The sequence below is a fragment of the Hyla sarda genome, unplaced genomic scaffold, assembly GCF_029499605.1.
Source record: "Hyla sarda isolate aHylSar1 unplaced genomic scaffold, aHylSar1.hap1 scaffold_376, whole genome shotgun sequence".
NCBI lineage: Eukaryota > Metazoa > Chordata > Amphibia > Anura > Hylidae > Hyla > Hyla sarda.
Genome location: NW_026610395.1, coordinates 14,648 through 34,817, shown reverse-complemented (window position 1 = coordinate 34,817; position 20,170 = coordinate 14,648). Strand labels below are relative to the sequence as shown.

The 20,170-nt window shown below is 46.0% G+C and overlaps 9 non-coding genes across 9 annotated transcripts; all 9 read right to left on the bottom strand.

Moving 5' to 3' along the window:
* Positions 1 to 1,256: 1,256 nt before the first annotated feature.
* Positions 1,257 to 1,447, bottom strand: LOC130332411 (U2 spliceosomal RNA). Its single transcript, XR_008875106.1, has one exon. It is a non-coding gene; the product is annotated as a U2 spliceosomal RNA (small nuclear RNA).
* Positions 1,448 to 3,542: 2,095 nt separating this feature from the next.
* Positions 3,543 to 3,733, bottom strand: LOC130332409 (U2 spliceosomal RNA). The gene has a single exon (XR_008875104.1). It is a non-coding gene; the product is annotated as a U2 spliceosomal RNA (small nuclear RNA).
* Positions 3,734 to 5,815: 2,082 nt separating this feature from the next.
* Positions 5,816 to 6,006, bottom strand: LOC130332408 (U2 spliceosomal RNA). Its single transcript, XR_008875103.1, has one exon. It is a non-coding gene; the product is annotated as a U2 spliceosomal RNA (small nuclear RNA).
* Positions 6,007 to 8,088: 2,082 nt separating this feature from the next.
* LOC130332407 (U2 spliceosomal RNA) lies at positions 8,089 to 8,279 on the bottom strand. The gene has a single exon (XR_008875102.1). It is a non-coding gene; the product is annotated as a U2 spliceosomal RNA (small nuclear RNA).
* Positions 8,280 to 10,351: 2,072 nt separating this feature from the next.
* Positions 10,352 to 10,542, bottom strand: LOC130332404 (U2 spliceosomal RNA). Its single transcript, XR_008875101.1, has one exon. It is a non-coding gene; the product is annotated as a U2 spliceosomal RNA (small nuclear RNA).
* Positions 10,543 to 12,628: 2,086 nt separating this feature from the next.
* LOC130332391 (U2 spliceosomal RNA) lies at positions 12,629 to 12,819 on the bottom strand. Its single transcript, XR_008875092.1, has one exon. It is a non-coding gene; the product is annotated as a U2 spliceosomal RNA (small nuclear RNA).
* Positions 12,820 to 14,904: 2,085 nt separating this feature from the next.
* Positions 14,905 to 15,095, bottom strand: LOC130332379 (U2 spliceosomal RNA). Its single transcript, XR_008875081.1, has one exon. It is a non-coding gene; the product is annotated as a U2 spliceosomal RNA (small nuclear RNA).
* A 2,074-nt stretch (positions 15,096 to 17,169) lies between these two features.
* On the bottom strand, positions 17,170 to 17,360 carry LOC130332367 (U2 spliceosomal RNA). Its single transcript, XR_008875070.1, has one exon. It is a non-coding gene; the product is annotated as a U2 spliceosomal RNA (small nuclear RNA).
* Positions 17,361 to 19,454: 2,094 nt separating this feature from the next.
* On the bottom strand, positions 19,455 to 19,645 carry LOC130332355 (U2 spliceosomal RNA). Its single transcript, XR_008875059.1, has one exon. It is a non-coding gene; the product is annotated as a U2 spliceosomal RNA (small nuclear RNA).
* Positions 19,646 to 20,170: the final 525 nt, after the last annotated feature.

The following is a 20,170-nucleotide window of genomic DNA, read 5'->3' as shown; positions in this document are numbered from 1 at the left end:
CAATATCTCAACGGAGAATACGTTTATATATATGTGTGTGTGTGCGCGTATATATATATATATATATATATATATATATATATATATTTCTCCGCCGAAATCACTTTTAAACCCATTTCCACCTTTTTTTCCCTTCTCTTCCTCTTACTTTCTTTTCACGTTTTTTTACGTTTTTCTCCTTTTCGCCTCTTTTCTGGGCGTATTATTCTTCTTTTTCTTCTTTTTTTTCGTCTAATGCATACCCCATCAGTGCAGCAATGCTTATTCAATACCGCCAGCAGATGGAGACACTGGGGGATAATTTTCTAAGGATTTATACTGATTTTTCCTGTCTGAATTTGTCGCACAGAAAGTTGCAGGCCAAATATGTGTGACATTTCTGCGACTTTAGCTTCTAGAGCATTTTTACAACATTATACATAGGTGCTGAATACATAAAAAGCGACTGTTCAGCGACAGACAAGTCGCATCGGCTGAAAGTAGGCCAGAATGTCAGTCCATGTTGGAGCAGGTTTAGATACAGTCTAAAGCATAGATCTCAAAGTCTGTGCACAGAATTTAGCAAGGGCCTCGCACCTTCTGATGCATCAGGTAGGTGCACTATAGCATAGCCTAACCCTCTGTACTTTGGTCTATATTGATGCGGGACATAGACAGCCAGCTGATGACCAATCCATTAGTGCAATGGATGGCTGGAAGCATTTGTCTTTGCCTTTGCAATACCACAGAAGCAATGCATGGTCAATGTACAGCAATGACACACCTGTGTGAACAGCCAGGAGACCCCCCCATGTTATGTTACATAGTTACATAGTTAGTACGGTCGAAAAAAGACATATGTCCATCAAGTTCAACCAGGGAATTAAGGGGTAGGGGTGTGGCGCGATATTGGGGAAGGGATGAGATTTTATATTTCTTCATAAGCATTAATCTTATTTTGTCAATTAGGAACATTCAGCACCCACCCGCTATCAAGGCAGCTGCCTATCATGTCATGCCCTACCTGCACAGGTGTGCTGGCTACTCAAATGATCCAATTAAGGAGGCCATTTAGTCAGCACAAGCAGAAGTCCTGTGCCTGGACGCTCCAACAGCGGCCAGACACAAGCAGAAGCAGCAGAAGCAGCAGCAGCACCACCTTTTGTTTTTTGGCTGCAGCAGCAGCAGCAGCAGCAAGGCCCACAGGGCTGGCTAGCTGGCTAGCCAGCAAGCAGGTAGCAATGAAAGTAGGAATCTTTCTTTTTAACCCTGTAAGGGGGTGGTGCACTGTACCCGAAGATACTGCCATATCGGGTCAATGCATAGGGCGACGGAAGCAAGCTTCGAAATCGGCCCCCGTTCTCAAAAATCCATTTAATATATGGTCCCCAGATAGGGGACGTATCAGATATTAAACTGATAAGAACAGATACTACACTTGATCTTAGCCAAAAGGCCGAGAAGCGATAACCGTGAAAGGGGCGGGCCCAACAAGGTCCCCTTCATGGGCACTATCACTGCTTGCTGTCAGGGAGGCTGCCAGACAATTTTCCATGCACACTCTGGGCTGGGGGGCAGTCAACCACCAGTACACACAGCAGAACCTAAACCCATACCATTATTGCTAAGCAGCAAGACAGGGGCCCATTGCACTCCCACGGGGCCTTTTTAAATGCAATCCATAACCCGGATTTGCCAGGAACCCTTCTTACTCCTCCTACTTGCATGTGACACTGGGCTTAGGATCTGCATAGGAAACACACACACAAGCACACACCTACCTTTGTTGCCTGCAGATGCCTCCTTGGCTGTCCCCAAACGGTATCAAACCAACACCCACGGGAAGCTGTAAGCATAGAGGACATGCCTGCACCCCATTGGACTTACCTGTGTGGGTTAAATCCGGGTTATTTGACAACCTATGGCGGTGATGGTTCTGCTCAGGCAGAGCAGTGCTGATGCTCCTCATAAAGCTGTCGCTGCTGTGAAGGTTCTAGGTGACATCACAATCCCTATGGTTACATACACAACAAAGCTGGGTTGTTGTTGTTTACACTCTGCAAGGCCTGTGGAAGTGAGTGACATCATAGCACTGTAGTTCTGAGGGTTCTAGATGGATGCAACAATCTCCTGTTGCTTCTATGAAGGCCATAATAGACGACATCACCAAACAGCTCCATAGTCACATACACAGCAAAGGAGAGATGTTGTTTACACCTAGTGATGTCAGTGGTATTGAGTGACATCACAGCACAGTGCTAAGGCTCCTGGGCCTGGACACAGCAGCGGCTGCAATATCTCAACGGAGAATACGTTTATATATATGTGTGTGTGTGCGCGTATATATATATATATATATATATATATATATATATATATATATATATATTTCTCCGCCGAAATCACTTTTAAACCCATTTCCACCTTTTTTTCCCTTCTCTTCCTCTTACTTTTTTTTCACGTTTTTTTTACGTTTTTCTCCTTTTCGCCTCTTTTCTGGGCGTATTATTCTTCTTTTTCTTCTTTTTTTTCGTCTAATGCATACCCCATCAGTGCAGCAATGCTTATTCAATACCGCCAGCAGATGGAGACACTGGGGGATAATTTTCTAAGGATTTATACTGATTTTTCCTGTCTGAATTTGTCGCACAGAAAGTTGCAGGCCAAATATGTGTGACATTTCTGCGACTTTAGCTTCTAGAGCATTTTTACAACATTATACATAGGTGCTGAATACATAAAAAGCGACTGTTCAGCGACAGACAAGTCGCATCGGCTGAAAGTAGGCCAGAATGTCAGTCCATGTTGGAGCAGGTTTAGATACAGTCTAAAGCATAGATCTCAAAGTCTGTGCACAGAATTTAGCAAGGGCCTCGCACCTTCTGATGCATCAGGTAGGTGCACTATAGCATAGCCTAACCCTCTGTACTTTGGTCTATATTGATGCGGGACATAGACAGCCAGCTGATGACCAATCCATTAGTGCAATGGATGGCTGGAAGCATTTGTCTTTGCCTTTGCAATACCACAGAAGCAATGCATGGTCAATGTACAGCAATGACACACCTGTGTGAACAGCCAGGAGACCCCCCCCATGTTATGTTACATAGTTACATAGTTAGTACGGTCGAAAAAAGACATATGTCCATCAAGTTCAACCAGGGAATTAAGGGGTAGGGGTGTGGCGCGATATTGGGGAAGGGATGAGATTTTATATTTCTTCATAAGCATTAATCTTATTTTGTCAATTAGGAACATTCAGCACCCACCCGCTATCAAGGCAGCTGCCTATCATGTCATGCCCTACCTGCACAGGTGTGCTGGCTACTCAAATGATCCAATTAAGGAGGCCATTTAGTCAGCAGCAGCAGAAGTCCTGTGCCTGGACGCTCCAACAGCGGCCAGACACAAGCAGAAGCAGCAGAAGCAGCAGCAGCACCACCTTTTGTTTTTTGGCTGCAGCAGCAGCAGCAGCAGCAGCAAGGCCCACAGGGCTGGCTAGCTGGCTAGCCAGCAAGCAGGTAGCAATGAAAGTAGGAATCTTTCTTTTTAACCCTGTAAGGGGGTGGTGCACTGTACCCGAAGATACTGCCATATCGGGTCAATGCATAGGGCGACGGAAGCAAGCTTCGAAATCGGCCCCCGTTCTCAAAAATCCATTTAATATATGGTCCCCAGATAGGGGACGTATCAGATATTAAACTGATAAGAACAGATACTACACTTGATCTTAGCCAAAAGGCCGAGAAGCGATAACCGTGAAAGGGGCGGGCCCAACAAGGTCCCCTTCATGGGCACTATCACTGCTTGCTGTCAGGGAGGCTGCCAGACAATTTTCCATGCACACTCTGGGCTGGGGGGCAGTCAACCACCAGTACACACAGCAGAACCTAAACCCATACCATTATTGCTAAGCAGCAAGACAGGGGCCCATTGCACTCCCACGGGGCCTTTTTAAATGCAATCCATAACCCGGATTTGCCAGGAACCCTTCTTACTCCTCCTACTTGCATGTGACACTGGGCTTAGGATCTGCATAGGAAACACACACACAAGCACACACCTACCTTTGTTGCCTGCAGATGCCTCCTTGGCTGTCCCCAAACAGTATCAAACCAACACCCACGGGAAGCTGTAAGCATAGAGGACATGCCTGCACCCCATTGGACTTACCTGTGTGGGTTAAATCCGGGTTATTTGACAACCTATGGCGGTGATGGTTCTGCTCAGGCAGAGCAGTGCTGATGCTCCTCATAAAGCTGTCGCTGCTGTGAAGGTTCTAGGTGACATCACAATCCCTATGGTTACATACACAACAAAGCTGGGTTGTTGTTGTTTACACTCTGCAAGGCCTGTGGAAGTGAGTGACATCATAGCACTGTAGTTCTGAGGGTTCTAGATGGATGCAACAATCTCCTGTTGCTTCTATGAAGGCCATAATAGACGACATCACCAAACAGCTCCATAGTCACATACACAGCAAAGGAGAGATGTTGTTTACACCTAGTGATGTCAGTGGTATTGAGTGACATCACAGCACAGTGCTAAGGCTCCTGGGCCTGGACACAGCAGCGGCTGCAATATCTCAACGGAGAATACGTTTATATATATGTGTGTGTGTGCGCGTATATATATATATATATATATATATATATATATATATATATTTCTCCGCCGAAATCACTTTTAAACCCATTTCCACCTTTTTTTCCCTTCTCTTCCTCTTACTTTTTTTTCACGTTTTTTTACGTTTTTCTCCTTTTCGCCTCTTTTCTGGGCGTATTATTCTTCTTTTTCTTCTTTTTTTTCGTCTAATGCATACCCCATCAGTGCAGCAATGCTTATTCAATACCGCCAGCAGATGGAGACACTGGGGGATAATTTTCTAAGGATTTATACTGATTTTTCCTGTCTGAATTTGTCGCACAGAAAGTTGCAGGCCAAATATGTGTGACATTTCTGCGACTTTAGCTTCTAGAGCATTTTTACAACATTATACATAGGTGCTGAATACATAAAAAGCGACTGTTCAGCGACAGACAAGTCGCATCGGCTGAAAGTAGGCCAGAATGTCAGTCCATGTTGGAGCAGGTTTAGATACAGTCTAAAGCATAGATCTCAAAGTCTGTGCACAGAATTTAGCAAGGGCCTCGCACCTTCTGATGCATCAGGTAGGTGCACTATAGCATAGCCTAACCCTCTGTACTTTGGTCTATATTGATGCGGGACATAGACAGCCAGCTGATGACCAATCCATTAGTGCAATGGATGGCTGGAAGCATTTGTCTTTGCCTTTGCAATACCACAGAAGCAATGCATGGTCAATGTACAGCAATGACACACCTGTGTGAACAGCCAGGAGACCCCCCCATGTTATGTTACATAGTTACATAGTTAGTACGGTCGAAAAAAGACATATGTCCATCAAGTTCAACCAGGGAATTAAGGGGTAGGGGTGTGGCGCGATATTGGGGAAGGGATGAGATTTTATATTTCTTCATAAGCATTAATCTTATTTTGTCAATTAGGAACATTCAGCACCCACCCGCTATCAAGGCAGCTGCCTATCATGTCATGCCCTACCTGCACAGGTGTGCTGGCTACTCAAATGATCCAATTAAGGAGGCCATTTAGTCAGCACAAGCAGAAGTCCTGTGCCTGGACGCTCCAACAGCGGCCAGACACAAGCAGAAGCAGCAGAAGCAGCAGCAGCACCACCTTTTGTTTTTTGGCTGCAGCAGCAGCAGCAGCAGCAAGGCCCACAGGGCTGGCTAGCTGGCTAGCCAGCAAGCAGGTAGCAATGAAAGTAGGAATCTTTCTTTTTAACCCTGTAAGGGGGTGGTGCACTGTACCCGAAGATACTGCCATATCGGGTCAATGCATAGGGCGACGGAAGCAAGCTTCGAAATCGGCCCCCGTTCTCAAAAATCCATTTAATATATGGTCCCCAGATAGGGGACGTATCAGATATTAAACTGATAAGAACAGATACTACACTTGATCTTAGCCAAAAGGCCGAGAAGCGATAACCGTGAAAGGGGCGGGCCCAACAAGGTCCCCTTCATGGGCACTATCACTGCTTGCTGTCAGGGAGGCTGCCAGACAATTTTCCATGCACACTCTGGGCTGGGGGGCAGTCAACCACCAGTACACACAGCAGAACCTAAACCCATACCATTATTGCTAAGCAGCAAGACAGGGGCCCATTGCACTCCCACGGGGCCTTTTTAAATGCAATCCATAACCCGGATTTGCCAGGAACCCTTCTTACTCCTCCTACTTGCATGTGACACTGGGCTTAGGATCTGCATAGGAAACACACACACAAGCACACACCTACCTTTGTTGCCTGCAGATGCCTCCTTGGCTGTCCCCAAACGGTATCAAACCAACACCCACGGGAAGCTGTAAGCATAGAGGACATGCCTGCACCCCATTGGACTTACCTGTGTGGGTTAAATCCGGGTTATTTGACAACCTATGGCGGTGATGGTTCTGCTCAGGCAGAGCAGTGCTGATGCTCCTCATAAAGCTGTCGCTGCTGTGAAGGTTCTAGGTGACATCACAATCCCTATGGTTACATACACAACAAAGCTGGGTTGTTGTTGTTTACACTCTGCAAGGCCTGTGGAAGTGAGTGACATCATAGCACTGTAGTTCTGAGGGTTCTAGATGGATGCAACAATCTCCTGTTGCTTCTATGAAGGCCATAATAGACGACATCACCAAACAGCTCCATAGTCACATACACAGCAAAGGAGAGATGTTGTTTACACCTAGTGATGTCAGTGGTATTGAGTGACATCACAGCACAGTGCTAAGGCTCCTGGGCCTGGACACAGCAGCGGCTGCAATATCTCAACGGAGAATACGTTTATATATATGTGTGTGTGTGCGCGTATATATATATATATATATATATATATATATATATATATATTTCTCCGCCGAAATCACTTTTAAACCCATTTCCACCTTTTTTTCCCTTCTCTTCCTCTTACTTTTTTTTCACGTTTTTTTACGTTTTTCTCCTTTTCGCCTCTTTTCTGGGCGTATTATTCTTCTTTTTCTTCTTTTTTTTCGTCTAATGCATACCCCATCAGTGCAGCAATGCTTATTCAATACCGCCAGCAGATGGAGACACTAAGGGATAATTTTCTAAGGATTTATACTGATTTTTCCTGTCTGAATTTGTCGCACAGAAAGTTGCAGGCCAAATATGTGTGACATTTCTGCGACTTTAGCTTCTAGAGCATTTTTACAACATTATACATAGGTGCTGAATACATAAAAAGCGACTGTTCAGCGACAGACAAGTCGCATCGGCTGAAAGTAGGCCAGAATGTCAGTCCATGTTGGAGCAGGTTTAGATACAGTCTAAAGCATAGATCTCAAAGTCTGTGCACAGAATTTAGCAAGGGCCTCGCACCTTCTGATGCATCAGGTAGGTGCACTATAGCATAGCCTAACCCTCTGTACTTTGGTCTATATTGATGCGGGACATAGACAGCCAGCTGATGACCAATCCATTAGTGCAATGGATGGCTGGAAGCATTTGTCTTTGCCTTTGCAATACCACAGAAGCAATGCATGGTCAATGTACAGCAATGACACACCTGTGTGAACAGCCAGGAGACCCCCCCATGTTATGTTACATAGTTACATAGTTAGTACGGTCGAAAAAAGACATATGTCCATCAAGTTCAACCAGGGAATTAAGGGGTAGGGGTGTGGCGCGATATTGGGGAAGGGATGAGATTTTATATTTCTTCATAAGCATTAATCTTATTTTGTCAATTAGGAACATTCAGCACCCACCCGCTATCAAGGCAGCTGCCTATCATGTCATGCCCTACCTGCACAGGTGTGCTGGCTACTCAAATGATCCAATTAAGGAGGCCATTTAGTCAGCAGCAGCAGAAGTCCTGTGCCTGGACGCTCCAACAGCGGCCAGACACAAGCAGAAGCAGCAGAAGCAGCAGCAGCACCACCTTTTGTTTTTTGGCTGCAGCAGCAGCAGCAGCAGCAAGGCCCACAGGGCTGGCTAGCTGGCTAGCCAGCAAGCAGGTAGCAATGAAAGTAGGAATCTTTCTTTTTAACCCTGTAAGGGGGTGGTGCACTGTACCCGAAGATACTGCCATATCGGGTCAATGCATAGGGCGACGGAAGCAAGCTTCGAAATCGGCCCCCGTTCTCAAAAATCCATTTAATATATGGTCCCCAGATAGGGGACGTATCAGATATTAAACTGATAAGAACAGATACTACACTTGATCTTAGCCAAAAGGCCGAGAAGCGATAACCGTGAAAGGGGCGGGCCCAACAAGGTCCCCTTCATGGGCACTATCACTGCTTGCTGTCAGGGAGGCTGCCAGACAATTTTCCATGCACACTCTGGGCTGGGGGGCAGTCAACCACCAGTACACACAGCAGAACCTAAACCCATACCATTATTGCTAAGCAGCAAGACAGGGGCCCATTGCACTCCCACGGGGCCTTTTTAAATGCAATCCATAACCCGGATTTGCCAGGAACCCTTCTTACTCCTCCTACTTGCATGTGACACTGGGCTTAGGATCTGCATAGGAAACACACACACAAGCACACACCTACCTTTGTTGCCTGCAGATGCCTCCTTGGCTGTCCCCAAACGGTATCAAACCAACACCCACGGGAAGCTGTAAGCATAGAGGACATGCCTGCACCCCATTGGACTTACCTGTGTGGGTTAAATCCGGGTTATTTGACAACCTATGGCGGTGATGGTTCTGCTCAGGCAGAGCAGTGCTGATGCTCCTCATAAAGCTGTCGCTGCTGTGAAGGTTCTAGGTGACATCACAATCCCTATGGTTACATACACAACAAAGCTGGGTTGTTGTTGTTTACACTCTGCAAGGCCTGTGGAAGTGAGTGACATCATAGCACTGTAGTTCTGAGGGTTCTAGATGGATGCAACAATCTCCTGTTGCTTCTATGAAGGCCATAATAGACGACATCACCAAACAGCTCCATAGTCACATACACAGCAAAGGAGAGATGTTGTTTACACCTAGTGATGTCAGTGGTATTGAGTGACATCACAGCACAGTGCTAAGGCTCCTGGGCCTGGACACAGCAGCGGCTGCAATATCTCAACGGAGAATACGTTTATATATATGTGTGTGTGTGCGCGTATATATATATATATATATATATATATATTTCTCCGCCGAAATCACTTTTAAACCCATTTCCACCTTTTTTTCCCTTCTCTTCCTCTTACTTTTTTTTCACGTTTTTTTTTACGTTTTTCTCCTTTTCGCCTCTTTTCTGGGCGTATTATTCTTCTTTTTCTTCTTTTTTTTCGTCTAATGCATACCCCATCAGTGCAGCAATGCTTATTCAATACCGCCAGCAGATGGAGACACTGGGGGATAATTTTCTAAGGATTTATACTGATTTTTCCTGTCTGAATTTGTCGCACAGAAAGTTGCAGGCCAAATATGTGTGACATTTCTGCGACTTTAGCTTCTAGAGCATTTTTACAACATTATACATAGGTGCTGAATACATAAAAAGCGACTGTTCAGCGACAGACAAGTCGCATCGGCTGAAAGTAGGCCAGAATGTCAGTCCATGTTGGAGCAGGTTTAGATACAGTCTAAAGCATAGATCTCAAAGTCTGTGCACAGAATTTAGCAAGGGCCTCGCACCTTCTGATGCATCAGGTAGGTGCACTATAGCATAGCCTAACCCTCTGTACTTTAGTCTATATTGATGCGGGACATAGACAGCCAGCTGATGACCAATCCATTAGTGCAATGGATGGCTGGAAGCATTTGTCTTTGCCTTTGCAATACCACAGAAGCAATGCATGGTCAATGTACAGCAATGACACACCTGTGTGAACAGCCAGAAGACCCCCCCATGTTATGTTACATAGTTACATAGTTAGTACGGTCGAAAAAAGACATATGTCCATCAAGTTCAACCAGGGAATTAAGGGGTAGGGGTGTGGCGCGATATTGGGGAAGGGATGAGATTTTATATTTCTTCATAAGCATTAATCTTATTTTGTCAATTAGGAACATTCAGCACCCACCCGCTATCAAGGCAGCTGCCTATCATGTCATGCCCTACCTGCACAGGTGTGCTGGCTACTCAAATGATCCAATTAAGGAGGCCATTTAGTCAGCAGCAGCAGAAGTCCTGTGCCTGGACGCTCCAACAGCGGCCAGACACAAGCAGAAGCAGCAGAAGCAGCAGCAGCACCACCATTTGTTTTTTGGCTGCAGCAGCAGCAGCAGCAGCAAGGCCCACAGGGCTGGCTAGCTGGCTAGCCAGCAAGCAGGTAGCAATGAAAGTAGGAATCTTTCTTTTTAACCCTGTAAGGGGGTGGTGCACTGTACCCGAAGATACTGCCATATCGGGTCAATGCATAGGGCGACGGAAGCAAGCTTCGAAATCGGCCCCCGTTCTCAAAAATCCATTTAATATATGGTCCCCAGATAGGGGACGTATCAGATATTAAACTGATAAGAACAGATACTACACTTGATCTTAGCCAAAAGGCCGAGAAGCGATAACCGTGAAAGGGGCGGGCCCAACAAGGTCCCCTTCATGGGCACTATCACTGCTTGCTGTCAGGGAGGCTGCCAGACAATTTTCCATGCACACTCTGGGCTGGGGGGCAGTCAACCACCAGTACACACAGCAGAACCTAAACCCATACCATTATTGCTAAGCAGCAAGACAGGGGCCCATTGCACTCCCACGGGGCCTTTTTAAATGCAATCCATAACCCGGATTTGCCAGGAACCCTTCTTACTCCTCCTACTTGCATGTGACACTGGGCTTAGGATCTGCATAGGAAACACACACACAAGCACACACCTACCTTTGTTGCCTGCAGATGCCTCCTTGGCTGTCCCCAAACGGTATCAAACCAACACCCACGGGAAGCTGTAAGCATAGAGGACATGCCTGCACCCCATTGGACTTACCTGTGTGGGTTAAATCCGGGTTATTTGACAACCTATGGCGGTGATGGTTCTGCTCAGGCAGAGCAGTGCTGATGCTCCTCATAAAGCTGTCGCTGCTGTGAAGGTTCTAGGTGACATCACAATCCCTATGGTTACATACACAACAAAGCTGGGTTGTTGTTGTTTACACTCTGCAAGGCCTGTGGAAGTGAGTGACATCATAGCACTGTAGTTCTGAGGGTTCTAGATGGATGCAACAATCTCCTGTTGCTTCTATGAAGGCCATAATAGACGACATCACCAAACAGCTCCATAGTCACATACACAGCAAAGGAGAGATGTTGTTTACACCTAGTGATGTCAGTGGTATTGAGTGACATCACAGCACAGTGCTAAGGCTCCTGGGCCTGGACACAGCAGCGGCTGCAATATCTCAACGGAGAATACGTTTATATATATGTGTGTGTGTGCGCGTATATATATATATATATATATATATATATATATATATATATATTTCTCCGCCGAAATCACTTTTAAACCCATTTCCACCTTTTTTTCCCTTCTCTTCCTCTTACTTTTTTTTCACGTTTTTTTTTACGTTTTTCTCCTTTTCGCCTCTTTTCTGGGCGTATTATTCTTCTTTTTCTTCTTTTTTTTCGTCTAATGCATACCCCATCAGTGCAGCAATGCTTATTCAATACCGCCAGCAGATGGAGACACTGGGGGATAATTTTCTAAGGATTTATACTGATTTTTCCTGTCTGAATTTGTCGCACAGAAAGTTGCAGGCCAAATATGTGTGACATTTCTGCGACTTTAGCTTCTAGAGCATTTTTACAACATTATACATAGGTGCTGAATACATAAAAAGCGACTGTTCAGCGACAGACAAGTCGCATCGGCTGAAAGTAGGCCAGAATGTCAGTCCATGTTGGAGCAGGTTTAGATACAGTCTAAAGCATAGATCTCAAAGTCTGTGCACAGAATTTAGCAAGGGCCTCGCACCTTCTGATGCATCAGGTAGGTGCACAATAGCATAGCCTAACCCTCTGTACTTTAGTCTATATTGATGCGGGACATAGACAGCCAGCTGATGACCAATCCATTAGTGCAATGGATGGCTGGAAGCATTTGTCTTTGCCTTTGCAATACCACAGAAGCAATGCATGGTCAATGTACAGCAATGACACACCTGTGTGAACAGCCAGGAGACCCCCCCATGTTATGTTACATAGTTACATAGTTAGTACGGTCGAAAAAAGACATATGTCCATCAAGTTCAACCAGGGAATTAAGGGGTAGGGGTGTGGCGCGATATTGGGGAAGGGATGAGATTTTATATTTCTTCATAAGCATTAATCTTATTTTGTCAATTAGGAACATTCAGCACCCACCCGCTATCAAGGCAGCTGCCTATCATGTCATGCCCTACCTGCACAGGTGTGCTGGCTACTCAAATGATCCAATTAAGGAGGCCATTTAGTCAGCAGCAGCAGAAGTCCTGTGCCTGGACGCTCCAACAGCGGCCAGACACAAGCAGAAGCAGCAGAAGCAGCAGCAGCACCACCATTTGTTTTTTGGCTGCAGCAGCAGCAGCAGCAGCAAGGCCCACAGGGCTGGCTAGCTGGCTAGCCAGCAAGCAGGTAGCAATGAAAGTAGGAATCTTTCTTTTTAACCCTGTAAGGGGGTGGTGCACTGTACCCGAAGATACTGCCATATCGGGTCAATGCATAGGGCGACGGAAGCAAGCTTCGAAATCGGCCCCCGTTCTCAAAAATCCATTTAATATATGGTCCCCAGATAGGGGACGTATCAGATATTAAACTGATAAGAACAGATACTACACTTGATCTTAGCCAAAAGGCCGAGAAGCGATAACCGTGAAAGGGGCGGGCCCAACAAGGTCCCCTTCATGGGCACTATCACTGCTTGCTGTCAGGGAGGCTGCCAGACAATTTTCCATGCACACTCTGGGCTGGGGGGCAGTCAACCACCAGTACACACAGCAGAACCTAAACCCATACCATTATTGCTAAGCAGCAAGACAGGGGCCCATTGCACTCCCACGGGGCCTTTTTAAATGCAATCCATAACCCGGATTTGCCAGGAACCCTTCTTACTCCTCCTACTTGCATGTGACACTGGGCTTAGGATCTGCATAGGAAACACACACACAAGCACACACCTACCTTTGTTGCCTGCAGATGCCTCCTTGGCTGTCCCCAAACGGTATCAAACCAACACCCACGGGAAGCTGTAAGCATAGAGGACATGCCTGCACCCCATTGGACTTACCTGTGTGGGTTAAATCCGGGTTATTTGACAACCTATGGCGGTGATGGTTCTGCTCAGGCAGAGCAGTGCTGATGCTCCTCATAAAGCTGTCGCTGCTGTGAAGGTTCTAGGTGACATCACAATCCCTATGGTTACATACACAACAAAGCTGGGTTGTTGTTGTTTACACTCTGCAAGGCCTGTGGAAGTGAGTGACATCATAGCACTGTAGTTCTGAGGGTTCTAGATGGATGCAACAATCTCCTGTTGCTTCTATGAAGGCCATAATAGACGACATCACCAAACAGCTCCATAGTCACATACACAGCAAAGGAGAGATGTTGTTTACACCTAGTGATGTCAGTGGTATTGAGTGACATCACAGCACAGTGCTAAGGCTCCTGGGCCTGGACACAGCAGCGGCTGCAATATCTCAACGGAGAATACGTTTATATATATGTGTGTGTGTGCGCGTATATATATATATATATATATATATATATATATATATATATATTTCTCCGCCGAAATCACTTTTAAACCCATTTCCACCTTTTTTTCCCTTCTCTTCCTCTTACTTTTTTTTCACGTTTTTTTTACGTTTTTCTCCTTTTCGCCTCTTTTCTGGGCGTATTATTCTTCTTTTTCTTCTTTTTTTTCGTCTAATGCATACCCCATCAGTGCAGCAATGCTTATTCAATACCGCCAGCAGATGGAGACACTGGGGGATAATTTTCTAAGGATTTATACTGATTTTTCCTGTCTGAATTTGTCGCACAGAAAGTTGCAGGCCAAATATGTGTGACATTTCTGCGACTTTAGCTTCTAGAGCATTTTTACAACATTATACATAGGTGCTGAATACATAAAAAGCGACTGTTCAGCGACAGACAAGTCGCATCGGCTGAAAGTAGGCCAGAATGTCAGTCCATGTTGGAGCAGGTTTAGATACAGTCTAAAGCATAGATCTCAAAGTCTGTGCACAGAATTTAGCAAGGGCCTCGCACCTTCTGATGCATCAGGTAGGTGCACTATAGCATAGCCTAACCCTCTGTACTTTGGTCTATATTGATGCGGGACATAGACAGCCAGCTGATGACCAATCCATTAGTGCAATGGATGGCTGGAAGCATTTGTCTTTGCCTTTGCAATACCACAGAAGCAATGCATGGTCAATGTACAGCAATGACACACCTGTGTGAACAGCCAGGAGACCCCCCCATGTTATGTTACATAGTTACATAGTTAGTACGGTCGAAAAAAGACATATGTCCATCAAGTTCAACCAGGGAATTAAGGGGTAGGGGTGTGGCGCGATATTGGGGAAGGGATGAGATTTTATATTTCTTCATAAGCATTAATCTTATTTTGTCAATTAGGAACATTCAGCACCCACCCGCTATCAAGGCAGCTGCCTATCATGTCATGCCCTACCTGCACAGGTGTGCTGGCTACTCAAATGATCCAATTAAGGAGGCCATTTAGTCAGCAGCAGCAGAAGTCCTGTGCCTGGACGCTCCAACAGCGGCCAGACACAAGCAGAAGCAGCAGAAGCAGCAGCAGCACCACCTTTTGTTTATTGGCTGCAGCAGCAGCAGCAGCAGCAAGGCCCACAGGGCTGGCTAGCTGGCTAGCCAGCAAGCAGGTAGCAATGAAAGTAGGAATCTTTCTTTTTAACCCTGTAAGGGGGTGGTGCACTGTACCCGAAGATACTGCCATATCGGGTCAATGCATAGGGCGACGGAAGCAAGCTTCGAAATCGGCCCCCGTTCTCAAAAATCCATTTAATATATGGTCCCCAGATAGGGGACGTATCAGATATTAAACTGATAAGAACAGATACTACACTTGATCTTAGCCAAAAGGCCGAGAAGCGATAACCGTGAAAGGGGCGGGCCCAACAAGGTCCCCTTCATGGGCACTATCACTGCTTGCTGTCAGGGAGGCTGCCAGACAATTTTCCATGCACACTCTGGGCTGGGGGGCAGTCAACCACCAGTACACACAGCAGAACCTAAACCCATACCATTATTGCTAAGCAGCAAGACAGGGGCCCATTGCACTCCCACGGGGCCTTTTTAAATGCAATCCATAACCCGGATTTGCCAGGAACCCTTCTTACTCCTCCTACTTGCATGTGACACTGGGCTTAGGATCTGCATAGGAAACACACACACAAGCACACACCTACCTTTGTTGCCTGCAGATGCCTCCTTGGCTGTCCCCAAACGGTATCAAACCAACACCCACGGGAAGCTGTAAGCATAGAGGACATGCCTGCACCCCATTGGACTTACCTGTGTGGGTTAAATCCGGGTTATTTGACAACCTATGGCGGTGATGGTTCTGCTCAGGCAGAGCAGTGCTGATGCTCCTCATAAAGCTGTCGCTGCTGTGAAGGTTCTAGGTGACATCACAATCCCTATGGTTACATACACAACAAAGCTGGGTTGTTGTTGTTTACACTCTGCAAGGCCTGTGGAAGTGAGTGACATCATAGCACTGTAGTTCTGAGGGTTCTAGATGGATGCAACAATCTCCTGTTGCTTCTATGAAGGCCATAATAGACGACATCACCAAACAGCTCCATAGTCACATACACAGCAAAGGAGAGATGTTGTTTACACCTAGTGATGTCAGTGGTATTGAGTGACATCACAGCACAGTGCTAAGGCTCCTGGGCCTGGACACAGCAGCGGCTGCAATATCTCAACGGAGAATACGTTTATATATATGTGTGTGTGTGCGCGTATATATATATATATATATATATATATATATTTCTCCGCCGAAATCACTTTTAAACCCATTTCCACCTTTTTTTCCCTTCTCTTCCTCTTACTTTTTTTTCACGTTTTTTTTTACGTTTTTCTCCTTTTCGCCTCTTTTCTGGGCGTATTATTCTTCTTTTTCTTCTTTTTTTTCGTCTAATGCATACCCCATCAGTGCAGCAATGCTTATTCAATACCGCCAGCAGATGGAGACACTGGGGGATAATTTTCTAAGGATTTATACTGATTTTTCCTGTCTGAATTTGTCGCACAGAAAGTTGCAGGCCAAATATGTGTGACATTTCTGCGACTTTAGCTTCTAGAGCATTTTTACAACATTATACATAGGTGCTGAATACATAAAAAGCGACTGTTCAGCGACAGACAAGTCGCATCGGCTGAAAGTAGGCCAGAATGTCAGTCCATGTTGGAGCAGGTTTAGATACAGTCTAAAGCATAGATCTCAAAGTCTGTGCACAGAATTTAGCAAGGGCCTCGCACCTTCTGATGCATCAGGTAGGTGCACTATAGCATAGCCTAACCCTCTGTACTTTAGTCTATATTGATGCGGGACATAGACAGCCAGCTGATGACCAATCCATTAGTGCAATGGATGGCTGGAAGCATTTGTCTTTGCCTTTGCAATACCACAGAAGCAATGCATGGTCAATGTACAGCAATGACACACCTGTGTGAACAGCCAGGAGACCCCCCCATGTTATGTTACATAGTTACATAGTTAGTACGGTCGAAAAAAGACATATGTCCATCAAGTTCAACCAGGGAATTAAGGGGTAGGGGTGTGGCGCGATATTGGGGAAGGGATGAGATTTTATATTTCTTCATAAGCATTAATCTTATTTTGTCAATTAGGAACATTCAGCACCCACCCGCTATCAAGGCAGCTGCCTATCATGTCATGCCCTACCTGCACAGGTGTGCTGGCTACTCAAATGATCCAATTAAGGAGGCCATTTAGTCAGCAGCAGCAGAAGTCCTGTGCCTGGACGCTCCAACAGCGGCCAGACACAAGCAGAAGCAGCAGAAGCAGCAGCAGCACCACCATTTGTTTTTTGGCTGCAGCAGCAGCAGCAGCAGCAAGGCCCACAGGGCTGGCTAGCTGGCTAGCCAGCAAGCAGGTAGCAATGAAAGTAGGAATCTTTCTTTTTAACCCTGTAAGGGGGTGGTGCACTGTACCCGAAGATACTGCCATATCGGGTCAATGCATAGGGCGACGGAAGCAAGCTTCGAAATCGGCCCCCGTTCTCAAAAATCCATTTAATATATGGTCCCCAGATAGGGGACGTATCAGATATTAAACTGATAAGAACAGATACTACACTTGATCTTAGCCAAAAGGCCGAGAAGCGATAACCGTGAAAGGGGCGGGCCCAACAAGGTCCCCTTCATGGGCACTATCACTGCTTGCTGTCAGGGAGGCTGCCAGACAATTTTCCATGCACACTCTGGGCTGGGGGGCAGTCAACCACCAGTACACACAGCAGAACCTAAACCCATACCATTATTGCTAAGCAGCAAGACAGGGGCCCATTGCACTCCCACGGGGCCTTTTTAAATGCAATCCATAACCCGGATTTGCCAGGAACCCTTCTTACTCCTCCTACTTGCATGTGACACTGGGCTTAGGATCTGCATAGGAAACACACACACAAGCACACACCTACCTTTGTTGCCTGCAGATGCCTCCTTGGCTGTCCCCAAACGGTATCAAACCAACACCCACGGGAAGCTGTAAGCATAGAGGACATGCCTGCACCCCATTGGACTTACCTGTGTGGGTTAAATCCGGGTTATTTGACAACCTATGGCGGTGATGGTTCTGCTCAGGCAGAGCAGTGCTGATGCTCCTCATAAAGCTGTCGCTGCTGTGAAGGTTCTAGGTGACATCACAATCCCTATGGTTACATACACAACAAAGCTGGGTTGTTGTTGTTTACACTCTGCAAGGCCTGTGGAAGTGAGTGACATCATAGCACTGTAGTTCTGAGGGTTCTAGATGGATGCAACAATCTCCTGTTGCTTCTATGAAGGCCATAATAGACGACATCACCAAACAGCTCCATAGTCACATACACAGCAAAGGAGAGATGTTGTTTACACCTAGTGATGTCAGTGGTATTGAGTGACATCACAGCACAGTGCTAAGGCTCCTGGGCCTGGACACAGCAGCGGCTGCAATATCTCAACGGAGAATACGTTTATATATATGTGTGTGTGTGCGCGTATATATATATATATATATATATATATATATATATATATATATATATATATATTTCTCCACCGAAATCACTTTTAAACCCATTTCCACCTTTTTTTCCCTTCTCTTCCTCTTACTTTTTTTTCACGTTTTTTTACGTTTTTCTCCTTTTCGCCTCTTTTCTGGGCGTATTATTCTTCTTTTTCTTCTTTTTTTTCGTCTAATGCATACCCCATCAGTGCAGCAATGCTTATTCAATACCGCCAGCAGATGGAGACACTGGGGGATAATTTTCTAAGGATTTATACTGATTTTTCCTGTCTGAATTTGTCGCACAGAAAGTTGCAGGCCAAATATGTGTGACATTTCTGCGACTTTAGCTTCTAGAGCATTTTTACAACATTATACATAGGTGCTGAATACATAAAAAGCGACTGTTCAGCGACAGACAAGTCGCATCGGCTGAAAGTAGGCCAGAATGTCAGTCCATGTTGGAGCAGGTTTAGATACAGTCTAAAGCATAGATCTCAAAGTCTGTGCACAGAATTTAGCAAGGGCCTCGCACCTTCTGATGCATCAGGTAGGTGCACTATAGCATAGCCTAACCCTCTGTACTTTGGTCTATATTGATGCGGGACATAGACAGCCAGCTGATGACCAATCCATTAGTGCAATGGATGGCTGGAAGCATTTGTCTTTGCCTTTGCAATACCACAGAAGCAATGCATGGTCAATGTACAGCAATGACACACCTGTGTGAACAGCCAGGAGACCCCCCCATGTTATGTTACATAGTTACATAGTTAGTACGGTCGAAAAAAGACATATGTCCATCAAGTTCAACCAGGGAATTAAGGGGTAGGGGTGTGGCGCGATATTGGGGAAGGGATGAGATTTTATATTTCTTCATAAGCATTAATCTTATTTTGTCAATTAGGAACATTCAGCACCCACCCGCTATCAAGGCAGCTGCCTATCATGTCATGCCCTACCTGCACAGGTGTGCTGGCTACTCAAATGATCCAATTAAGGAGGCCATTTAGTCAGCAGCAGCAGAAGTCCTGTGCCTGGACGCTCCAACAGCGGCCAGACACAAGCAGAAGCAGCAGAAGCAGCAGCAGCACCACCTTTTGTTTTTTGGCTGCAGCAGCAGCAGCAGCAGCAAGGCCCACAGGGCTGGCTAGCTGGCTAGCCAGCAAGCAGGTAGCAATGAAAGTAGGAATCTTTCTTTTTAACCCTGTAAGGGGGTGGTGCACTGTACCCGAAGATACTGCCATATCGGGTCAATGCATAGGGCGACGGAAGCAAGCTTCGAAATCGGCCCCCGTTCTCAAAAATCCATTTAATATATGGTCCCCAGATAGGGGACGTATCAGATATTAAACTGATAAGAACAGATACTACACTTGATCTTAGCCAAAAGGCCGAGAAGCGATAACCGTAAAAGGGGCGGGCCCAACAAGGTCCCCTTCATGGGCACTATCACTGCTTGCTGTCAGGGAGGCTGCCAGACAATTTTCCATGCACACTCTGGGCTGGGGGGCAGTCAACCACCAGTACACACAGCAGAACCTAAACCCATACCATTATTGCTAAGCAGCAAGACAGGGGCCCATTGCACTCCCACGGGGCCTTTTTAAATGCAATCCATAACCCGGATTTGCCAGGAACCCTTCTTACTCCTCCTACTTGCATGTGACACTGGGCTTAGGATCTGCATAGGAAACACACACACAAGCACACACCTACCTTTGTTGCCTGCAGATGCCTCCTTGGCTGTCCCCAAACGGTATCAAACCAACACCCACGGGAAGCTGTAAGCATAGAGGACATGCCTGCACCCCATTGGACTTACCTGTGTGGGTTAAATCCGGGTTATTTGACAACCTATGGCGGTGATGGTTCTGCTCAGGCAGAGCAGTGCTGATGCTCCTCATAAAGCTGTCGCTGCTGTGAAGGTT